Source organism: Protobothrops mucrosquamatus, unplaced genomic scaffold (assembly GCF_001527695.2).
Source record: "Protobothrops mucrosquamatus isolate PMUCROS unplaced genomic scaffold, P.Mucros_1.0 scaffold223, whole genome shotgun sequence".
In the NCBI taxonomy this organism is placed as follows: domain Eukaryota; kingdom Metazoa; phylum Chordata; class Lepidosauria; order Squamata; family Viperidae; genus Protobothrops; species Protobothrops mucrosquamatus.
The window spans coordinates 346,284-354,862 of NW_015386575.1; the positions used below are offsets into that span (position 1 = coordinate 346,284).

General features: G+C 33.7%; 1 long non-coding RNA gene across 1 annotated transcript in view; it reads left to right on the forward strand.

Annotated features, from left to right (window-relative positions):
• The first annotated feature begins 17 nt into the window (after positions 1-17).
• Positions 18-8,579, forward strand: part of LOC107285865 — a 12,679-nt gene continuing 4,117 nt past the window's right edge. The window contains exon 1 of the long non-coding RNA XR_001548841.1: positions 18-88. This is a non-coding gene — a long non-coding RNA (uncharacterized LOC107285865). The remainder of the gene's footprint in view (positions 89-8,579) is intronic.

An 8,579-nucleotide genomic window follows, 5' to 3' on the forward strand; every position in this document is an offset into this window, starting at 1 on the left:
TTGCCTTTCAGACACAAGGATTCCCAAGGGCACTGAAAACTCTAGGAGCTGCTGACCAGGGCAGTGCTTCCTATCTAAAGCCAAACAGGTGCAGTTTGGCATTATGATCAATCTGTTCTTTTTTTTATGAAGTCCTGTCAATTAGTTTGCCGCAGTGATATGATTTTCCATATGCTCCATTTCCAGAAAAAAAGTAATTGGTTAGTGTTCTTTTTAGATATGCAATGAGATTTTATTATGGTAATTGGGGAACTTGTAAGCCTTGGGATGACCAATAATGAAATGTTCTGGGAGTTATAGTTAGCAATATTGGAAGATCACAGATATCCTACATTTAATTTAGGGAGCATGTAGATGTATAAAAAAATATTTTTCCATTCCAATCAAATAATGAACAAATATTTATAAATTTTGGTGACTGATTATTAATTTTAGATTTTGTTGGTATTGTTTTAGTGCTGCTTAGGAATTATAGTTCAGAGACAGAGATGGCATGCCTAGCAACCTCATGAATCCCAATGACTATGTACCATTCTTTGTGCAATCAGGAACTTCGGGGCAATCTAGTGTGCCAGATGTCAAGCGATTCTATTACATGGGATTAATTCAGTACATGTCTTCCATGTGAATGGTTTCTGGTATCTTCAGTAAGGTGATGAAATCCTAGAAAGCTGCAAGCCAGTTTTCACAGTGTCTGGAAGATGGACCCACATTGATCTGACAATTATTTCTCTAATTGCTAAAAATGTAATGTTATCTCGTGGGCATGCTAGGAGTACAATCTATCAATCATTTCTTGTTTGTGGAGTTAGCAATCCTAAAGTATGCTTCCCAACAACTTGGGATAGTCAAATACTTTATGGGTCAACACTAGAACATAACTAATGTAAAATATTGATTTTATGAAATGGCAGCAGTGAAGAATGCTTGATTTATCTGATGAACTTTTTCTAAATTCCTTAAAAGTTGTGGAAGTTTCAGCCATGGTTGATGCACTTTTCTGCTATGAATTTATTCATGTCTTTACAGTTTCCCAGGTTAGTTCCAGTTCTTAAAAATCCCATGGAAAGAGTTTCTTCATGGCATCTTCCTTTGAGATTGCTAGGGAAGTTGCAGGAACTGGAGAAAGACTTGCATAATGAACAAGAAGATATAAGCCACACATATTCTTCAGCTGTCATGTAAAAAAGATGGTGCAAGACCTCTTAGGCTCAAATCAACAGCAAGTAAAATTGTTATCCTGAGCATCATTTCTAAAGGGGGAATACAATAGTATAATACCTTTAGAACATAATTTCTTGGATGGAGCATATATTTTATGAATAAAATCTTAGGTATAACCTCTGGGATCTTGAGATATGGATGGATGAAACAATAGCTAGGACAGCTGCTATCATAAGCAATGGGATACAGATATGAGCAATATAAGGAAGCTGCCATCAGGCTGTATTTATTGGATTGGCTTCAGTGAGATTACACAAGATTAAACCAAAGTAAAATAATGTAAGCATAAGAAGAAATCTTTCTATAACAATTTGCAACCTGATAAATAATGCAGGCTTTCCTCAGGGTGCAATCTAATTATCAATCTTACCCATATTCAAGCCAAAAGGAGAAAGGGCAGGATACAAAAATTGCCAAAATAAAATAAAACATTTGTTTTGGCACAATATAGTGTCATGCTAATATCAGGTAATGCAGCTGATTTATAACTGAAAAATCCTATATGGCCTACACCGGGGGTCCCCAATCCCCGGTCCATGGACCAGTACCTGGCCGCAGCATGCCAGCAACTGGTCTGCACAAACAAGCAAAGCCCTATCCACGAGATGCAAACAGCATACAAAACCATGCATCCACTGGTCCGCAGAAAAACCTCTCCCCACGGAACCAGTCCCTTGTGCCCCATAGGTTGGGGACCTGTGGCCTACACCTAAAGTGAAATATCTGAAATTTAGTACAAACTTCCAAATCATCTTATTTTACTGCACAGCTGTCTATGTCAATGCTGCTTTCTTTTTTAACACATGATAAAAATTATCAGATAAATGTTTTATAGTTCCCTTCCCATTTTAGCCTAATATTTTTAAAAACCATCACTACCTAAGCACCGACTACATTACTCATCTTTGAAAATAAGTCATTTCCAGGTATGCTGGGAAGAACTAAGATTTAGTGATGTTAGGTAATCAATCCTTAAATCAGAAGTAAAATTCTCATGTATAGGCATTTCAAAATGTTTCATCTGCTTTGTATTACATTAACTACTATTTTTGTGTTGGGACCATTCCTAACTGGCTGCTTTTGACACGTTACTTTGGCTTGAAGTTTTTTTTCTGACAGCAAAGAGCTTCCATTAACCTTGATTCTGAGAGGTCAAACAGCAATACCAATTTATATGGTTCTTTGAGCTTTCAAAAACATTTAGCCAAAAAATGATTGATAATAATGTTGAAAGTGGCAGAAAGCTAATGGAAAATAAATGTGACAGATAAAAAAGATGATTTGAGGAACATCCCCAACATTGTTAACTTCATTTATTTTATGGCATTTTAAGTATGTGAATAATTTTATTAAATACGATTTCAACAATATGTTCTTATATCTTCATACTTGAAGATATAATTTTTATATCTTTGAATTTTTAATACTACTTTCACTGTATGACTGGCATGTCTTCAGTATTTTACTTATGTATTTCCTCTAATTAAGAGACTGTGAGTTCTAGCGTGACCTTGAACCAGTCTTTCAGTCCTAGAAAACAGGCAATGGCAAACCATTTCTGAAAAACTTTACAAAAAAACCTGCAGCGACTATTCCAGGACTTGAAAACTAGGCATATGCATACCAATTCCTATAAGGCATTTGGTTATCACTCATTTCAGTCAAAATTATTTACAGAACAAACACTACACTTAGTATCAAATTTATATAATTATTAAAGTGGTTTTTAAAATGTGCTTATAAGAGAATATCATGGCAGATTGTATTACATAAATGACATTTAAGTTACAGAAGGTGAAACTTGGCTACTAATTGGATAGTAGGTTAATATTGTAAACTATACTGGGAAGTGAAAAAAGTATTCTGAAAAGGTCAATGCCAAACTAGGTCTATTAGTCCACTTTTCACTTGTTTCATTTTTTATTTATTTTTTGTTAATAGTTTGTTGCAATGGTTAAGGTCCTGGATTAGAAACTGGCAAACTGTGAGTTCTAATCCTCACTTGATCACAGAACCTGGATGGGTGAGTCAGAGTCAGGACAGTCAGTGTCAACCAATCCATCTCCCAGGGTTGTTAATGTGGAGAAGCTATGAGGTAGAAGCATTATGTATGTTACCTTGAGTTGTAAAAAAATATAGGTGGGATATAAATCTAACAATAGCATGGACATGCTTGTGCATTCCCTCTCCATAGCTGGTTATATTTCATAACATACAATTAACAGGATATGGCTATTGTATAAAATGATACAGTTATTTCTCAAATCATCAATCATATCAGCAGCAATGTGAAGGATCAGAAGGAGCACCATCCCAAAATTCCCATGTTGCTGAAGAATCAAGAATCCTTTATGACCTATATTGGGCAATCATTATAAAAATGTATGCAATGAATAGACATTTTATATAATGATATTTCTTTGTGCTTATATTTGAAAGACAGTATTTTTGGCTGTATCACATTACTTTAATTAAACCTTTTTGCTATATTGAAAAGTGATCACCGATCCTTTAATATAAAGGCCATATCTTTATTTCAGAAAAATTGTTTGGATTCTTTAATTATTTATTTTCTTACTTTTGCTCTTGAATTTTCCTTTGTAAGGTCAAGTTATAAATATAAGTATTCTTGTTTTATCCTTATAAATCTCTTTCAGATTTTTCCAAGTTTCTCTTTATTTTTCCAAGCAAATATGGTCCCTGTACCTATGGCATAAATTTGATTATGAACTGTCTTTTCTTTTTCATAAGCAACAACTTAATAATTGCTAACAAATGCAAATAATCATTTATGTGTGTGAACATTTTCTGACATACAAAATAAAAAATTCAAAATTTAACACTAATTAAAATTAGTAGGATTTGTCTCATAAAATATTAACAAGAAGCAATGGTGGAAACTAATCAAGGAGCGAACCAACCTAGAATTAAGAAGAAATTTCCTGAAAGTTAGAACAATTAATCAAGGGAATGATTTGCCTCAAGAAGTTGTGGGTGCTCCAATACTGAAAATTTTAAAGAAGAGATTAAAGAGCCATTTGTCCAACTTCCAACTCTGTTATTCTGTTAATGTTTTAGAGTTGCCCTGTGGTAAGATGGGCAGCCAATAAAATTTAAAAATAAACAAAATACATACATATATACATATATATAATTATGAAGAAAAATCCTGCTAAAATTTTGTGAAAATTTAATTTTAAATGCATGTTAAAGTTTTTTTAAAAAAATCTGGGTTGTAGAAAAAAATAACTTTTAATGTTTTTAGTTCTTTTGTAAATCATTAGAAAACATTGATGATTGAATATATTAAAAGTAAGCAAATGAAATAAACTCTTTCTAAAGATGCTATAATTCAGTGTTTAAAATCTATGGTCAAATGAAATTGTTAACTTAAAATTTGCAAGAAAAAGCACTACCTGGTAGACACCAATTTACTTAAAATATTACTGACATTATAAAACAAGAAGTTTGGAAGAATTAAACATATATGAAGACCTTTAAAATCAGTTTTAAAAGTTCTGGTATATATCATTGCAAAAATGGTATTGCATGATGAATTTTCATGTGTGTTATAAATGGTATAGGCAGTCTTACAATAGATACATAAATATTTGAAAACAAAAAGTCAGCAGAACATCAGTTCTGTGCAATCAATGCAACTAAGCAATAAGACAAAAGTTATAAGAAAGGAAAAGTCTAGAGAGCCATGTAGGAGGACCAAAGTTGAAATGTAGAAATTTGATAACATTTCAATTTTAAGTGCAACATCATAAATATAGATAGATTCTGCTTCATGTCTTTGCAAATTGTCTTCAGAAGTAACCAGAAAAGTGAATGAGGTACCTTTTCTCAATTGAGATGTTGAAATAACAAGTTTGTCTTTGTATACTGATTATTCTTATTCTATCTGGAAAAGCTGAAAATGGAATTCTTTATGGTCCTTGAACAAAATCAATTTTCTGCTATTTCGGACATACAATTTTTCATTAGTTCATATTTTTAAAAGCAAAGGGAAAAGACCTTAGTGAAAGAGAGAGAATACAAATTAGGAAAAAAAATAAAGATCAGAAAAAAGAGATGTAAGTAAACAACACATATTTTATAAATCTTGAAATATTTTCCTTTGTGTTCTTTTAAAACAAATATTCTGTTTTGTATATTCTTTTTGTAGTTGTGGTTGGACTTGGAGGCAGAAAGAAGTAACAGATTATCATGAATAAAAACTATACTTGTAATGTTTTGAGGCCAAACTCAAAAGCCTTAGAAACCTTACAACACGACTGATATGGAAAGAACTCATTGAGGAACCAAAAGGCATAATCAGTATAGAAAAAGGATTTACACAGCTAAAAAAACCTGAAGAGATGGAATTGGAAAAAATAGTTTCGGCATTGCCCCTTCCCTTTCATGTGTGTATGTGCTTTCAAGTCAGTGTCAATTCCTGGCTACTGCCTGAACTTGTTCCTACAGTTTTCTTGGCAAGGTTTTTTTCAGAAATGGTTTTACTCTCCCCCTCTAAAGGCCCAAAGTAAATTTTATTTTTAGTGCACAATGTATTCCTTGATTTCACTTTTCCATTTTATTAATTGTAAGCATAACATGGCATACAAATATAACACACATTAAAGTATCTTTCCACTATTATGATCAGATGCCATTTTTCCAATGGGAAAAGTGTTTTAAGCATTCTAATTACATGGAAGGACAGAAAAAGAATACAGTTTTAGCTTTTGTGGAAGTATTTATCATGTACCCATGAAAGTTAACTATTTGTTGATGTTCCTCCCATTCAGATCTCTACTTTAGGTATCATATAAGTGTTTTTATTATAAAAGGAGCAGAAATGTTATGAAATATGATCCAAATAATTGAACAAAGGAAAGAATAGCCATGTTATTATACAGACTGATGGGTATACCTTCAGTATACATTCCCTGCCTGATCAAGTGGGATAGGCTGATGTGAAGTTGGTTCCTTAGGTAGCCTTCCTGTATGACATATAAGGTTATATAAGTGATAACCAACACTTTGAATTGAACCTGGAAGCAAACTGGGTCCAGTGCACTTCATGGAGCAAAGGTGTTAATTGTGGTCTTGATATGAGAATATGAGTCAGAAGAATAATGTTATCTGTTTATATATTTAAATTTACATTTCTCCCATTTTTACTTATTAAACCTACACCTACCTAAATATAAATAGATTGCGCAGTATGATATGAATATATATGTAAGACTCCTTGTGAACGATGTAAATTTATGCACATTCATTTTTTCTTATCATTTTTAAAAGAATAAAACATATTTTTATTTTATCTATTTTGTACTAAAAATATGGTCAATTACCAGCAAAAATAGTAAAATAAGCAAACATTGCTAAAGCCAGAATCTGTAGTATATGTTTATATGGATTCCTGGGGAAATTATGATAGATTCAATATTTTACAATAATGATGGACAAAATTCTGTAATAAAGTAGATCTTATTAAAACAAAAGTATTGATATTGTCTATTAATAAAGCTTAACCACTAAAAGGGTTTAGCAACACCACCACAGTTTAAAAGTATACCAAAGTTAATCAAAATATAACAGTCCTTAATTTTCAAGGGCAGCTTCCTTTAAATATCTGATGAGAAATACAGTAGAACTGTTATCTCCAAATTAGACCTGTAGGTAAAATGATAATATACTGTCACAAGTTGCTGAAATTCATAAAACATGAATTGGATAACATGCTACAGTTTGTAATATACAGGCTAATCCATGACAAGAGTCTATTCTACAATGAGCAAAAGTAAAGGAGATGTGGCTAAGACAGTACATGTTTGCTCAATACTTATACAATTAATTATATTATATGTCAAAAATCAATATATAGTTTTGCTTCCATCAGTTTTAATGCTTTATAGCCATTTTATAGCAAAAAAAACATGAATAAATGTGTGTGCATTGTACAAAAAAAAGTATGCTTCACAAAGAGTACAATTGCTAAAATTTCTGTACACTTTATTGACTGCCTTAATAGGTCAGTTTGGTATTCATGCTGAAGTTTTTATTATAACTTAAAAATGCAGGATATATCATAACCATTTATATTTTCAAGGTCTTTCAACTGGAAGTTTTCTATGCCTGATTTCCTAATGTAGGCAATTAATAATATTTCTTCCAGAAGTTTGTTATTATTTATCTTCTCTTACACATATATTCTATGATGAAGATTCATTAATCTTAATCTTGTTTTAAAAGTACTTGTTGCTTGTCCACAACTCAACATAGTGTATTTTTCGGGGATTTTTCATTTTTGAAAGCAAAAATTCTATTAATGCTGACATTTTTGCAAATGCAGCAGCAAAAATACTCATTCACACAAACCACACACACATACACACAGAGAGAGTGAGAGAGACCCTGAGAAGAATAGTAGAATATGAAAAGAAAATGCTCATTCCTTGTTTTCTCTGAAGAAAAAAAGAGGAAACTCATGGGACACAAGTCAATTTCACTGCTGAAATTTTCTCTTTACAAAGGGAGCTGTTAAACTAGCTTTGGGTTATAGCATCTCAATTGTCTAGAATACTTTCCAATGGCATATAGAGCAGCGGTTCTCAACCTATGGGTCGCGACCCCATTTGGGGCCGATCGACCATTTCACGGGGGTTGCCAAGCAAGGCTGTCCGCCTTTTTTTCCCCCCTTTTCCGGCGGGTGCCTTACCTCCCTTGAGCTGGGCCAGCTGGTGGTCGGCCTGCTCAGTCTCTGCCGCTTGCCAGCTATGCCTCGGCCGGCACAGGGGGCGGAACCACGCATGCGTGGCGCTCCTGGGCAGGGAAAGTCCTCGACTTACGACCGGTTTAGTCCTCGACTTACGACCGGTTTAGTCCTCGACTTACGACCGGTTGGGGGTCGCGGCATTAAAAAGGTTGAGAACCACTGATATAGAGTGATATTACCATCACCATACAAAAAAACAAATATATTTATTTATTTATTTATTTATTATTTATTAATCGCATTTATACCCCGCCCTTCTCCTAAAGGACTCAGGGTGGCTGACAGCCAATTTAAAACAGAATAACAATACAATATACAAATTTAAAATGTGGTTAAAATAAAATATTAATATAGGCCTTTCTTTTTTAAAATTATTTAAAAAACCAGATTTAAAATACCCCTTAGGCCAGTCCTGCCAGCTGAAATAACCATGTCTTGAGGGCGCGGCGGAAGGAGGGGAGATCCGGAATCACCCGGATCTCTGGGGGTAGTTCGTTCCAGAGGGTGGGGGCTCCAACAGAGAAGGCTCTCCCCCTGGGGGTCGCCAACCGACACTGTCTGGTTGACGGCACCCTGAGGAGACCCT